Source organism: Salmo trutta, chromosome 3 (genome assembly GCF_901001165.1).
Source record: "Salmo trutta chromosome 3, fSalTru1.1, whole genome shotgun sequence".
NCBI lineage: Eukaryota > Metazoa > Chordata > Actinopteri > Salmoniformes > Salmonidae > Salmo > Salmo trutta.
The window spans coordinates 12285328-12302024 of NC_042959.1; the positions used below are offsets into that span (position 1 = coordinate 12285328).

Below are 16697 nucleotides of genomic sequence, written 5' to 3' on the forward strand. Positions count from 1 at the left end.
GTCCGGAACCTACTGAGACGGTCTACAGTCCGGAATCTACGGAGACGGTCTACAGTCCGGAATCTACTGAGACGGCCTACAGTCCGGGACCTATTGAGACGGATCTCAGCCCGGAACCTGCAGCGACGCTCTCCGGTCTGGAGCCTCCAGCGACGCAATCCAGTCTGGAGCCTCCAGCGATGCAACCCAGTCTGGAGCCTCCAGCGACGCTCCTCAGTCCAGAGCCTCCAGCGACGCCTCCCAGTCCGGAGCCTTCAGCGGCAGTCTGCAGCCCAGAGCCTTCAGCGGCAGTCTGCAACCCAGAACCTTCAGCGGCGGCCTGCAGCCCAGATCCTCCAGCGGTGGTCTGTAGGCCAGAACCTCCGCGGTGGTCTGCAGCACAGAGCTTCCGGTAATGATTTACAGTCCGATTCCTCTGATAATGATCCACTGGCCGGTGTTACAGAAGTGGGGGATCTGTGGGTGGAACGGGGTTACGCCCTGAGCCGGAGCCACCTCCGTTGCTGGAGGATCGGAGGGAGAGGAAGGTTCTGGGTGTAACACTAGAGCCGCCATAGACTTTTGTCACCCACCCTACCCTCCCTTTGGTTTTTGTTGTTGGGGGGGGTTGTTGTTGTTTTATGTAGGTGCGGTCGGAGTCCGCACCTTTGGGGGGGGGGGGGGGTACTGTCACGTCCTGACCATAGTAAGTTGTTATTTTCTATGGTAGAGTAGGTCAGGGCGTGACAGGGGGTGTTTGTCTATGTTTTGTATTTCTATGTTCAGTTTGTTGAACTACGAACACGCTTTATTTTGGTCCAATCCTTTGAACGGCCGTGACAGGAGGTGATATGATCCTTGACTAGTCTCTCAAAACACTTCATGATGACAGAAGTGAGTACTACGGTGCGGTAGTCATTTAGTCCAGTTATCTTTGCCTTCTTTGGTACAGGAACAATGGTGGCCATCTTGAAGCATGTGGGCACAGCAGACTGGGATAGGGAGGAAATGACTATGTCCGTAAACACACCAGCCAGCTGGTCTGCGCATGCTCTGAGGACGCGGCTGGGGATGTCGTCTGGGCCGGCAGCCTAGCGAGGGTTAACACGTTTAAATGTTTTACTTAAGTTGGCCACGGTGAAAGAGAGCCCACCGATTTTGGTAGCGGGCCATGTCTTTGGCACTGTATTGTCTTCAAAGCGAGCAAAGAAGTTGCTTAATTTGCCTGGGAGCAAGACATCGGTGTCTGCGACGGGGCTGTTTTTCTTTTGTAATCCGTGATTGACTGTAGACCCTGCCACATACGTCTCGTGTTTGAGCCGTTGAATTGCGACTTTACATTGTCTCTATACTGACGCTTAGGTTGTTTGATTGGCTTGCGGAGGGAATAGCTGCACCGTTTGTATTCGGTCATGTTTCCGGTCGCCTTGCCATGATTAAAAGTAGTGGTTCGGGCTTTCAGTTTTGCGCGACTCTGATAACATATCTCGAGTGAGCCATGTTTCTATTAAACAGAGAATGTTACAATCTCTGATGTCTCTATGGAAGGCAACCCTTGTTTGAATTTCGTCTACCTTGTTGTCAAAAACTGGACGTTGGCGAGTAGTATATTCGGGAGCGGTGAGCGATGTGCCCGTCTACGGAGCCTGACCAGAAGACCGCTTCGTCTGCCCCTTCTGTGGTGCCTTTGTTTTGGGTCGCCTACTGGGATTAGATCCAATGTCCAGGGTGGAGGGCCAAACAGAGGATCCGCTTCGGGAAAGTCGTATTCCTGGTCGTAATGTCGGTAAGTTGACGTTGCTCTTATATCCAGTAGTTCTTCCCGGCTGTAACTTGGAGCAAGCTGGTCCTGGGGCTCTGTTCACAAACACAAACAGACCCCAGAGAGCCCAAGGACAGCAACACAATTAGACCCAACCAAATCATGAGAAAACAAAAAGATAATTACTTGACACACTGGAAAGAATCAACAAAAAAACTGACGAAACTAGAATGCTATTTGGCCCTAAACAGAGAGTACACAGTGGCAGAATACCTGACCACTGTGACTGACCCAAACTTAAGGAAAGCATTGAGTATATACAGACTCAGTGAGTTTAGCCTTGCTATTGAGAAAGGCCGCCGTATGCTGACCTGGCTCTCAAGAGAAGACAGGCTATATGCACACTGCCCACAAAATGAGGTGGAAACTGAGCTGCACTTCCTAACCTCCTACCAAATGTATGACCATATTAGAGACACATATTTCCCTCACAGATCCACGAAAAAATTTAAAACAAAACCAATTTTGATTAACGCACATACCTATTCGGTGAAATACCATAGGGTGACATCACAGCAGCAATATTTGTGATCTGTTGCCACAAGAAAACCAGTGAAGATCAAACACAAAGCATATTTATGTTTATTTATTTTCCCTTTTGTACTTTAAATCTTTGCACATCATTACAACACTATATATAGATATAATATGAAATCTCTTTATTATTTTGGAAGTGTTTATTGTTTATTTCACCTGCTTTGGCAATGTAAACATACGTTTCACATGGCAATAAAGCCGTTAAATTGAATTGAGAGAGAGAGAGACGAGCAATAGATATGGTTGTGACATTGCCCAGGTGTTCAGGAAAGAGGGATGGTATCATTTCTCTGGCCTCTGGGAGAACCCCCTTTACCCACACCATCACTTCACACACACACACACACACACACACACACACACACACACACACACACACACACACACACACACACACACACACACACGAACACACACGAACACACACGAACACACACACACACAGTTACATTATCGCTGCTCATCGAGTCCTGCTAACAAGACAAGGACTGTGCCCCCCCGCTCCTTCTCCATGGCCGACGTGAGTAAAACATTTAGATGTGTTAACCCTCGCAAGGCTACCGGCCCAGGCGGCATCCGTAGCCACGTCCTCAGAGCATGCGCAGACCAGCTGGCTGTTGTGTTTATGGACATATTCAATCGCTCCCTACCCCAGTCTATTGTCCTCACATGCTTCAAGATGGTCACCATTGTTCCTATACCCAATGAAGGCAATGATAACTGAACTAAATGACTATCGCCCCGTAGCACTCACTTCTGTCATCATGAAGTGCTTTGAGAGACTTGTCAAGGATCATATCACCTCCACCTTACCTGCCACCCTAAATCAAATTCTAAAAAAATTCTAAAGCCCTTCTTACATCAGCTGATATCTCAAAGTGCTGTACAGAAACCCAGCCTAAAACCCCAAACAGCAAGCGATGAACCCTAGACCCACTTCAGTTTGCATACCGCCCTAACAGGTCCACAGATGATGCAATCGCCATCACACTGCACACTGCCCTATCCCATCTGAACAAGAGGAATACCTATGTAAGAATGCTGTTCATTGACTACAGCTCAGCATTCAACACCATAATATTCTCCAAACTCATCATTAAGCTTTAGACCCTGGGTCTCAACCCGCCCTGTGCAATTGTTCCTGGACTTTCTGAAGGGCCGCCCCCAGGTGGAGAAGGTAGGAAACAACATCTCCACTTTGCTGACCCTCAACACTGGGGCCCCACAAGGGTGCGTGCTCAGCCCCCTCCTGTACTCCCTGTTCACCCATGACTGCGTGGCCATGCACGCATCCAACTCAATCATCAAGTTTGCAGACGACCCTACAGTGGTATGCTTGATTACCAACAACAACGAGACAGCCTACAGGGAGGAGGTGAGGGCCCTCGGAGTGTGGTGTCAGGAAAAGAACCTCTCACTCAACGTCAAAAAAACAAAGGAGATGATCGTGGACTTCAGGAAACAGCAGAGGGAGCACCCCCTCTATCCACATCGACGGGACAGTAGTGGAGAAGGTGGAAAGTTTTAACTTCCTCAGCGTACACATCACGGACAAACTGAAATGGTCCACCCACACAGACAGCGTGGTGAAGAAGGGGCAACAGTGCCTCTTAAACCTCAAGATGCTGAAGAAATGTAGCTTGTCACCCAAAACCCTTACAAACTTTTACAGATACACAATTGAGAGCCTCCTGTCGGGCTGTATCACAGCCTGGTACGGCAACTGCACCACCCTCAACCCCAAGGCTCTCCAGAGGGTGGTGCGGTCTGCACAAAGCATCACCAGGGGCAAACTACCTGCCCTCCAGGACACCTACACCACCCAATGTCACAGGAAGGCCAAAAAGATCATCAAGGACATCAACCACCCGAGCCATTGCCTGTTCACACCGCTACCATCCAGAAGGCGAGGTCAGTACAGGTGCATCAAAGCTGGGACCGAGAGACTGAAAAACAGCTTCTATCTCAACGCCATCAGACTGCTAAACAGCCATCACTAACTCAGAGAGGCTGCTGCCTACATTGAGACACAATCAATGGCTACTTTAATAACTAGATCACTAGTCACTTTAAACAATGCCCCTTTAAACAATTGCCCTTTAAATAATGCCCCTTTAATAATGTTTACATATCTTACATTACTCATATCATATGTATACACTGCATTTTACACCATCTATTGCACCTTGCCTTTGCCGTTCAGCAATATATTTATATGTACATATTCTCATTCACCCCTTTAGATTTGTGTGTAGTTGTTGAAGAATTGTTAGATTACTTGTTAGATATTACAGCACTGTCGGAACTAGAAGCACAAGCATTTCTCTACACTCACAATAACAGCTGCTAACCATGTGTATGTGACCAATAACATCTGCTAACCATGTGTATGTGACCAATAACATCTGTTAACCATGTGTATGTGACCAATAACATCTGTTAACCATGTGTATGTGACCAATAACATCTGCTAACCATGTGTATGTGACCAATAACTTCTGCTAACCATGTGTATGTGACCAATAACATCTGTTAACCATGTGTATGTGACCAATAACATCTGCTAACCATGTGACCAATAACATCTGCTAACCATGTGACCAATAACATCTGTTAACCATGTGTATGTGACCAATAACATCTGCTAACCATGTGACCAATAACATCTGTTAACCTTGTGTATGGACCATTAACATCTGTTAACCATGTGACCAATAACATCTGTTAACCATGTGTATGTGACCAATAACATCTGATGTGATTTGAGTATGTGCACACAGGGAGCTGATTTTCACTTTGTCATCGTCCCCAAGGCAAGGTGACGTTGTATCCTCCACACCTCTCTCTCTCTCTCTGTGTGTGTGTGTGTGTGTGTGTGTGTGTGTGTGTGTGTATAGCTTGTTCTATAACTGAAGGTTATAAGTGACTCGGGTACAGTGAATGGACACATTTTATTTATAATGCTCTAGAGAGAGAACAAGGAAGACAGAAGAGAATGATGGTGAGAAAGAAGACGAGTTCACCAACATAGTGGCAAGCTAGAAAGATGAGTGTTGTAAAAAGAAAGAGATGAGAGGGAGGATGAGGGATGATGAGGGATGATGAGAGGGATGATGAGGGATGATGAGAGGGATGATGAGGGATGATGAGGGATGATGAGGGATGATGAGAGGGATGATGAGGGATGATGAGGGATGATGAGAGGGATGATGAGGGATGATGAGGGATGATGAGAGGGATGATGAGAGGGATGATGAGGGATGATGAGAGGGATGATGAGAGGGATGATGAGAGGAGAAAATAAGACGTAAAAAAGGAAGTGAAGGAGAAAAGAGAGGGAAGGGGTGGATGGATAGAGTGATAGAGGGAGGGAAGGGGTGGATGGATAGAGTGATAGAGGGAGGGAAGGGGGTGGATGGATAGAGTGATAGAGGGAGGGAAGGGGTGGATGGATAGAGTGATAGAGGGAGGGAAGGGGTGGATGGATAGAGTGATAGAGGGAGGGAAGGGGTGGATGGATAGAGTGATAGAGGGAGGGAAGGGGTGGATGGATAGAGTGATAGAGGGAGGGAAGGGGTGGATGGATAGAGGGATAGAGGGAGGGAAGGGGTGGATGGATAGAGTGATAGAGGGAGGGAAGGGGTGGATGGATAGAGTGATAGAGGGAGGGAAGGGGTGGATGGATAGAGTGATAGAGGGAGGGAAGGGGTGGATGGATAGAGTGATAGAGGGAGGGAAGGGGTGGATGGATAGAGTGATAGAGGGAGGGAAGGGGTGGATGGATAGAGTGATAGAGGGAGGGAAGGGGTGGATGGATAGAGTGATAGAGGGAGGGAAGGGGTGGATGATAGAGTGATAGAGGGAGGGAAGGGGTGGATGGATAGAGTGATAGAGGGAGGGAAGGGGTGGATGGATAGAGTGATAGAGGGAGGGAAGGGGTGGATGGATAGAGTGATAGAGGGAGGGAAGGGGTGGATGATAGAGTGATAGAGGGAGGGAAGGGGTGGATGGATAGAGTGATAGAGGGAGGGAAGGGGTGGATGGATAGAGTGATAGAGGGAGGGAAGGGGTGGATGGATAGAGTGATAGAGGGAGGGAAGGGGTGGATGGATAGAGTGATAGAGGGAGGGAAGGGGTGGATGGATAGAGTGATAGAGGGAGGGAAGGGGTGGATGATAGAGTGATAGAGGGAGGGAAGGGGTGGATGGATAGAGTGATAGAGGGAGGGAAGGGGTGGATGGATAGAGTGATAGAGGGAGGGAAGGGGTGGATGATAGAGTGATAGAGGGAGGGAAGGGGTGGATGGATAGAGTGATAGAGGGAGGGAAGGGGTGGATGGATAGAGTGATAGAGGGAGGGAAGGGGTGGATGGATAGAGTGATAGAGGGAGGGAAGGGGTGGATGGATAGAGTGATAGAGGGAGGGAAGGGGTGGATGATAGAGTGATAGAGGGAGGGAAGGGGTGGATGATAGAGTGATAGAGGGAGGGAAGGGGTGGATGATAGAGTGATAGAGGGAGGGAAGGGGTGGATGGATAGAGTGATAGAGGGAGGGAAGGGGTGGATGGATAGAGTGATAGAGGGAGGGAAGGGGTGGATGGATAGAGTGATAGAGGGAGGGAAGGGGTGGATGGATAGAGTGATAGAGGGAGGGAAGGGGTGGATGGATAGAGTGATAGAGGGAGGGAAGGGGTGGATGGATAGAGTGATAGAGGGAGGGAAGGGGTGGAGTTTATGTGAGACACATGGTAACTCCACATGCAGATGATACGCCTAAACGAGCAGCCAGGGTAGAGACACACACACACACACACACACACATACACACACACACACACACACACACACTGAGGAAGCCAGTTAGCATGCCACCCTGTGCCCACCAAATTACCACTGAGAAAATTAATACCTCCATCCATCCACACAAACACACACACTCTCAAATGCTAAGACACACACACACACACACACACACACACACACACACACACACACACACACACACACACACACACGCACACACACACACACACACAGGCTGACGGTGGGTGTTTAACCCTGTAAGAGTCTGCCATGTGGGTGATCGGTAATCATAGTCTGTGTGTGTGTATCTCCCAGCCTGATTTAGACGAAGATATACTACATGACCAAAAGTATGTGGACTCCTGCTCATCGAACATCTCATTCCAAAATCATATGGAGTTGGTCCCCCCTTTGCTGCTACAACAGCCTCCACTCTTCTGGGAAGGCTTTCCACTAGATGTTGGAACATTGCTGCAGGGACTTGCTTCCATTCAGCCACAAGAGCATTAGTGAGGTCGGGCATTGATGTTGGGCTATTAGGCCTGGCTCGCAGTCGGCGTTCCAATTCATCCCAAAGGTGTTCGATGGGGTTGAGGTCAGGGCTCCGTGCAGGCCAGTCAAGCTCTTCCACACCAATCTGACAAACCATTTCTGTATGGACCTCGCATGGGAGCATTGTCATGCTGAAACAGGAAAGGGCCTTCCCAAAACTGTTGCCACAAAGTTGGAAGCACAGAATCGTCTAGAATGTCATTGTATGCTGTAGCATTAAGATTTCCGTTAACTGGAACTAAGGGGCCCGAACCATAAAAAACAGCCCCCTACGAACAATTATTGTGCTGATGTTGCTTCCTGAGGCACACAGATCTTCTCTCCACACACACATCCCCTCTCCACACACACATCCTCTCTACACACACACATCCCCTATCCACACACATCCTCTCCACACACATCCCCTCTCCACACACACACATCCTCTCTCCACACACACACATCCCCTATCCACACACACAGATGCCCTCTCTACAGAGACACATGTCAACGTTTTTCCCTGTGATGGATGATGGGAGGGATTTAAAGATTTAAAGCATGGACGCCCTTCAATCCCAACACACACACACACACACACACACACACACACACACACACACACACACACACACACACACACACACACACACACACACACACACACACACACACGTCCAGTTCGGGACGCAGGGTGCTGAAAGCAATCTCTATCTGACCTTGAGTAGGAAGGCCAGAAGATGGAGGGATGAACAAAGGAGAGGAGAAGGAGTGATGTAATCATCTGGCGGAGAAGTGATGCTTTCACAGTGATTGAGGACAACGACATCATGACACGAACTCACAATCAACCTCACACACACACGGCATCCTGAGTGGCGCAGCAGTCTCACCATCACATACATCAGCATTACCCACACGTCTCACCATCACATACATCAGCATTACCCACACGTCTCACCATCACATACCTCACCATTACCCACACGTCTCACCATCACATACCTCACCATTACCCACACGTCTCACCATCACATACCTCACCATTACCCACACATCTCACCATCCCATACCTCACCATTACCCACACATCTCACCATCACATACCTCACCATTACCCACACGTCTCACCATCACATACCTCACCATTACCCACACATCTCACCATCACATACCTCACCCTTACCCACACGTCTCACCATCACATACATCACCATTACCCACACGTCTCACCATCACATACCTCACCATTACCCACACATCTCACCATCACATACCTCACCCTTACCCACACGTCTCACCATCACATACCTCACCATTACCCACACATCTCACCATCACATACCTCACCCTTACCCACACGTCTCACCATCACATACATCACCATTACCCACACGTCTCACCATCACATACCTCACCATTACCCACACATCTCACCATCACATACCTCACCCTTACCCACACGTCTCACCATCACATACCTCACCATTACCCACACACACATTAGCTAAGAGAGCAGAGTATGGAGAGAATAATTTTATTTCCTGAAGAAAGAAAGAAATATATGAAGATGGAAAGAGACAGAGTGATAACGGCAAAGAGAGAGAGACACATTGGAAGAGAGAGATAGAGAGATACAGAGAAAGAGATAGAAAGAGAGACATTAGAAGAGAGAGAGACAAAGAGAGATACAGAGGGAGGGAGAGACATATTGGAAGAGAGATAGAGAGAGAGATACAGAGACTCACAGCTCCAAACGCAGAGTCAAGTGTGTGTGTGTGTGTGCGTGCGTGCGTGCATGCGTGCGTGCGTGCGTGCGTGCGTGTGTGTGAACTAGCCACTCTACACATCACAGACTCATAACTTTCCAACCATCTGTTCCCACACATGTTTATTTGCTTAGCCCCGACACAAGTCTTCTTCAATCGTTCCTCTTCTCTTTTCACATTTCCTCTCTTCTCCTTTTTTTGGTCTGTTTAGCATAAATACCCTGGATGAAAACATGCTGCCATTGACTCTGACTGGCTCTGTGTCTCTCAACCTTACCTTGGGTTTTAACTCTGTGTCTCTCAACCTTACTTTGGGTTTTAACTCTGTGTCTCTCAACCTTACCTTGGGTTTTAACTCTGTGTCTCTCAACCTTACCTTGGGTTTTAATGCTGTGTCTCTCAACCTTACCTTGGGTTTTAACTCTGTGTCTCTCAACCTTACCTTGGGTTTTAACTCTGTGTCTCTCAACCTTACCTTGGGTTTTAACTCTGTGTCTCTCAACCTTACCTTGGGTTTTAACGCTGTGTCTCTCAACCTTACCTTGGGTTTTAACTCTGTGTCTCTCAACCTTACCTTGGGTTTTAACTCTGTGTCTCTCAACCTTACCTTGGATTTTAAAGGGACAATACCATCCAGCTCTCACAGTCTCACGTCAGAATTAGACATTCATACATGTTTTCAAACATAACATTTCATAGTTGTTGCAAACGTCAAATTAAATTTATGCAATAACTCCACATTTTTTAGGTTATGGTTATATTTAGGCATTAACGGTGAAATCTTAAGGTTAGTTATTAACTCCTAATTATTAAGGTAATGGTTAAGGTTTGGGATAGGAAAAAAATATGTATTTAATATCACTGGATTTAAACTTGCAACCTTTAGAATCAAGGTCTTACGCCCATCCACCATCCTTGTCCACAACACCATAGCAAAACTGAAACTTACTTGAAGGTAACAGAGCTCACTGTTGCCCCTAGTGGCCAGTTCCTATGTCATCTCCCAACGTCCTCAGACATGGATGGACGTCAAATACTGACTTGTATCACGGGTGACCTGGCTGAATATACAGTAGGGTATGTGTCCGTGCCTGGCGATGTGTCCCTCTGCCATTGGCTTTTAGAGGAATATACAGTATGAATTCATTGGTCAAAAGTGTGTGTGTGTGTGTGTGTGTGTGTGTTGGGTAACATCAGTACCTCTGAACACCAGTAGGGGGAACTAGTGTCTGACAGAGAGAGAGAGAAGAGAGAGAGAGAATTCATGGAGGAGCAGAGGGAGAGAGATAGGATGGAGAGATGGAAGTTACTCTTGGAGAAAGAGTGTTTATGTATTCACTCTCCCTACCTTTGCTATGTCTGAGCTAAGACCCTGGCAGGAAGCCAGTAGAGAGGAGAAGTGAATAGTATTCCACTCTGCACCTGCTAAATGATTTATGAATGATGTATGATAAATCATCTGCTATTAAAAACAATAATGGAATAATAATCATGTCTACTCTCCTCCTTTTCGCTCCCTCTATTCTCCTCTAATGATAGACTGATGAGGGGCCCTGGGCTGCTGGGTTAATGCCATCCATCTTTTCAATTAACATCTCTCTCTCTCGCTTTCTCTCTCTCCTATCTCTCTGTCTCTCCCTCTCTCTTTCACAGAGGGAGTACTGTTGACTCATTTGCATGTGTTGTTTCTGTATCTACTTATCAACTATTGAACACACTTGTCAATCAGAGGAGGGGTCCTCACAGCATGACAGACCTCATGTGGACTGCCCAGTGACTTTATGAAAGAGAGAATAATCATTTTAGTAGTAAATTAATAAAATTAGATCCAGTGTAGATTCACACTGAGAGACAGACACAGAAAGAAAGAAAGAAAGAAAGAAAGAGAGGAATCGTCAGATGTTCTAACTGGTAATTAGTCACCATGGTTACCTGTTACAACTGTCTGGCCTGTGACATCTATCATCAAGTGGTGTCTGTAGAGTCATCAGACAACCAATATTATCCTCCTTAATGTAGAGACTGGGCTGATGTGTGTGTCCTTTCCCTCAGGGTCAAATCTCATTTAATCTCCTCCACAACACGCACGGGCATGCGCACACACACACACACACACACACACACACACACACACACACACACACACACACACACACACACACACACACACACACACCATTAACACACACACACACCATAAACACACACACACACACCACACACACACACCATACACAAATGAACGATGCATAGTACACACACTAAATTGTCCACTTAGCTTTTTTAATCACATGCAAATCACAGCTAACATGCCAGCCGCTTCAATCAATCACAGCGAGGCCAGTGAATTAGAGAAGGACAGAAGCACAGGAAACCTTGTAAATATTGAAAACACACACATGAATAACTTATGGTGTGAACGGCTGCAAGCTGCAGAGCATCAGCTACCCGCTGTCAGCTAGCTGTCAATCAATGGAATTACTGTCAATCTCAACGCTCACTGGAAGGCAGGGGCTAACACACAGATGCATACACACACACGCACACAGACGCACGCACAGGCTCACACACATGCATTACCCTTCGATTCACACACAGATACAGACTCCTCCCATACATGACCTAAAAGTTAAAGGTCCAACACAGCTGTTTTTAAAATCTCTAAATCAAATCATTTCTGGGTAACAATTAAGTACTTTACTGTGATTGTTTTTAACTAAAATGGGCAAAAATGTCTGGGAGTGGTCTGAGCTGGGAGGGGAAAACTGAAAACTATCTCTTATTGGCAGAGAGGTATGGAACTCTCTTTCTAACTAATATACCGGTTGGTGATGTCACCAGGCAGGCCAAAGCTCCATCCCACTGAAACAGGCTGACATTTCAGACGGTCTTATCAAAACAGCTCTTACAATAAAACAGCATTATCATCATTTTCACAAGGTCACAGTATTATTCCAACCTCATAGTGTGGAAATATAAAACATAGTGGGCCTTTAACCAGACGTACACACACACACACGCACACACGCAAACACACACACACAAACACGCACACACTCACACACGCAAACACACACACACACGCAAACACACACACACTCACACACGCACACACGCACACACGCAAACGCACACACGCGCAAACACACACGCACACACGCGCACGCACACCCACGCACACACACACGCAAACACACACGCGCGCAAACACGCAAACACACACGCGCGCACGCACACACACACACACACGCAAACACACGCACACACGCGCAAACACACACACACACATTATAGAGACATCCACCTACACATCTCATCTCCAATCTCTGGTCATCTCTAGAGTATGTCCTTCAAACAGAGCATCAGGGGTTAGAGCACTGGGCTAAATGTACGTGAGAGAGAGTCTCATGTTTTAAAGCCCCTTGGCTGTGTGTGTGTGTGTGTGTGTGTGTGTTCGTGCGTGTGAGAGAGAGAGACCAGAGCGGTACTGGGAGACCAGGGATTCACTCTGAGTTCCGTGCCTCGCTATAGTATGGTAGTGCAAGGGGAGTGAACCAAGGATCTTACCTGTCTCATGAGTGTGAGAGAGGGTCTTCGACCTCCCGATGTTGCCTGAGTGATGCATCATTCCTCCACAGATCTGTCTATTCTTCTCTCCTCCTCCACACTCCTCTCCTCCACACTCCTCTCCTCCACTCCTCTCCTCCACTTCTCTCCTCCTCTATTTAGTCGTCACCAGTCCTTTTATAGTATCCTCTTTCCTCTTCACTCTTCCTTTTTCTCGCCCTCCTTTTCTCCTCTCTCTGTCCAGTAAGGTCCGTTAAACACAATCCACCAGCGGAGCGCGAGAGCAGAGAGCCGACACACACTCACGCACAGCGGAGTGAGCCAAAACACACACACACCCCTGATCTCACAAACACACAGCCTGGGCTAATCAGCCCTCCGCTGCCTGCCAGCCCTGAGATCAGGGGATTCACACTCTACGTCTCCGCTACACTCCTTATTTTTGTCTTCCTCTATTCCCTTGTTTACCTTGCTCCCTCCTTTTCTCAGTCCTCCTCTGAGCGGAAAGAGATGGAGAGATAGATGGATGGCTGCTGAGGAAAAGAAAGAGCGCCTTTCAGCCTCTTCTAGGAGAAGAGATGGAGAGAGGGAGCTTCATCCTCTGTGTGCACATGGCTGAGACTGGTAGCAGACTCCGCTAGCGCCGTGGAGAGAGCAAGAGAGAGAGCGAAAGAAAGAGAGGGAGAGAGAAAACTGAGGGGGGGGCAAGCAAGCAAGTACATATGAGAGAGAGAGAGGGAGGTGGAGTGAGAGAATGTGTGAGGGAGAGACAGAGGGTGGGGGTGAGAGCACAAGATAGAAAATTGAGAGAAAGACAACGAGAAGGGGGGGTGAACGGGGAGAAAAGAGAGATAGAGCAAAAGAGCGAGCGAGAGACCGCTAGAGAGCGAGGGGTGAATCACAGGAATGTGACAAAGCATGTTTATCAAAGACAGAGAAGATTGTAGAGAGAGTGAGAGATGAGAGGAGAGCAGGAGAGAAAAGAGGGAGGGACAGATGAGAGGAAAACAGGAAAGGAGAGAGAAGGAGGGTGGAGCGAAAAGAGGGAGAGACAAAGAAAGGGAGAAGCAAAAAGAGGGAGTGGGAGGAAAAAGGAGAGAGGGAGAAAGAGGGCAGAGGACACTGCGGCTATCTAACAGTCAGATAGACAGCTGAGCTCATAGAGACTGTCTGGGTCCACAGCTCATAGAGACTGTCTGGATCCACAGCTCATAGAGACTGTCTGGATCCACAGCTCATAGAGACTGTCTGGGTCCACAGCTCATAGAGACTGTCTGGGTCCACAGCTCATAGAGACTGTCTGGATCCACAGCTCATAGAGACTGTCTGGATCCACAGCTCATAGAGACTGTCTGGATCCACAGCTCATAGAGACTGTCTGGATCCACAGCTCACAGAGACTGTCTGGATCCACAGTTCACAGAGACTGTCTGGATCCACAGCTCACAGAGACTGTCTGGATCCACAGCTCACAGAGACTGTCTGGATCCACAGCTCACAGAGACTGTCTGGATCCACAGCTCATAGAGACTGTTTGGATCCACAGCTTATAGAGACTGTTTGGATCCACAGCTTATAGAGACTGTCTGGATCCACAGCTCATAGAGCAGGGTTACCCAACTGGTGGCCTGCCACTAGCGGTTCTGGCGGGGGGCCAGTGCCTCTGTGACAACAATTTTGGACCCCCTTACGGGCCCCCTAAATGTGGAGTATGAAATAATTTTTACATAACTCATTTTTGATATTGTTCTTTTTCTACATCCGTTATTAATGTAGCTGGCCCCTCTAACAGTACAACTGGCCCCAGCTTGGCCCCCCCAGTTGAAATGGTCTAGAACCGCCACTGCGGCTTGCGGCCAAATCTGGCCCGCCAGAAATATTATTTGGCCACCCAAAGCCCCCCAAAGTAAGTATGAATATTTTTTCATAAAAAAATTGAAATAAATCTCAGACCAGAGATGCAAAAACTCACAAATGCATTGTCCCAAGTAGGAAGTTATTCTATCTAAACAATAAAAAAGTTACATTTAACTTAATTCATGAGGAGAGAGAACGCAATAGACAGTCAACTAATAAAGCAGGCAGCGGACCATTTTGTGGTGCTGAAATGTAAAGCTGCAACCACAACGCAATCAATAGGAGGTGAACGGCGCCTGGTGCTGAAAACATATCTAACTTGTTAAGCAAGTGCTGCACAGCAACACATGGAGAAAAACGCCAGTCGAGTAATTCATTTCAACAATACTCCTTCATTTTAATTTGACTTTACAAATAACAAGAGGGCTTCATTGGAGTGTATTTCTTCCAAGCCTAGACCTATATGAAATAACTTCACTGGCTGCGGTAGGCTATGAGGCTTAACAACGTCTTTCACATGAAACAAATAGATGGCCTAATACTAGGCCGACTTACATCTGGCCCAAAATGTAGCATCCTACATAAAACAATCATTTAAAGAAAAAAAGATGATGTCTGAATGTCTGGGGATCGGCTGCTCCGTTAACAACAGAACAAACGGAACAAAATACTGTCAGCTGAAGACCTAAATATCCCTGGATAAACACTCACAATAGCATTAGTATTTACTAAATACAGTCATATAAGTTACTTATTCAATGGGAAAAGTTGCATTTCCTCCTCCGACACGATCTTGTGGATGTCTGGTGAGAGGGATGGGATGTTGTTGTGCAGCCAGTCCTCCATTGACTTACTGTATGTGAAAGCCCGTTCCTGTCCTGAGTCTATACTGCGTTCAGAGGAAAATGAAGACTCGCAGGTGTAAGTCGATCCAAACGTTGTTAGCACATAAAATGCAAGTTTCTTTATTGAGCCTTATTCCTCTGAGCAGCCACCCAAAACGCACACAGGGACTCGGCACACATCTCTGATGTGGCTCCATGGCTGAAGTTCAGTCAGTTCAGTTTGAACTGCGGCCTCATCCAGCGAGGGTATACTTTTCTTAGCAAGGGAGGAGAATTCTCCACCTGGGCGGACTGTGAGAGGATCACGTACAAACATAATGATATGATTGGGCATGCTGTAGTCTTCAGATCTGGTGGAGAAGTTGCCCCTCAGCTGCTTGATGACAGTGCTGCGGCCCGGTCCCTCTGCCTGTCGTTTCTTCAGTGTGCTGAAGTGCAGTAGCCTTCCAGGTGACAAGTCCAAATCCAACAACGTTTTTCCACTATGTCCACCACTGTTTTCTCTCTTCCTTGTAACTGCAGATTTAACCCATTTAAGTGACAGAATATGTCAGCCAAAAAAGCAGTGTGTGTAGCTTGCAGCTAACGCGCCAATGTTTCTGTCTGGGGTGGGAAGGACACTTGTCATGCTTACATTCATAATGCAATTTGCAAACAGTGACATTTTCATTGCAAATAAGACACACTGGCTTGGCATTGGGAAAACATGGTAAGATGAATCCATATCTCTGTACATTCTTCCCTGAAACTTTGATTTTCATTATCCACTTTTGTTTTAAATACTTTTTTTGGAGCGCCATTTTACCTTGCTATCAAGCTAATTGTTCTGAACGAATGTTTTTTGTTAGAAAAAGTAGTGTAGCCTACAGTAGGCTAAGCAGACCTGTTTGTCCCCACCAATCAACGCACGGAGAAATAGACAAAAATAGTAACTGAATAGAGACATGGTGATTTTATGAGCGTAATCAGATAAAAAATGGTTATGTCA

The 16697-nt window shown here is 47.0% G+C and overlaps 1 protein-coding gene and 1 long non-coding RNA gene across 2 annotated transcripts in view; both read right to left on the bottom strand.

Moving 5' to 3' along the window:
• Window positions 1–16697, bottom strand: part of LOC115168418 (teneurin-2) — a gene marked incomplete in the record, with an annotated part of 309391 nt that overhangs the window by 192371 nt on the left and 100323 nt on the right.
• On the bottom strand, window positions 9611–10408 carry LOC115168424 (uncharacterized). The gene is made up of 2 exons (XR_003870665.1): window positions 9751–10408; window positions 9611–9717 (listed from the first exon to the last, which is right to left on the bottom strand). It is a non-coding gene; the product is annotated as an uncharacterized LOC115168424 (long non-coding RNA).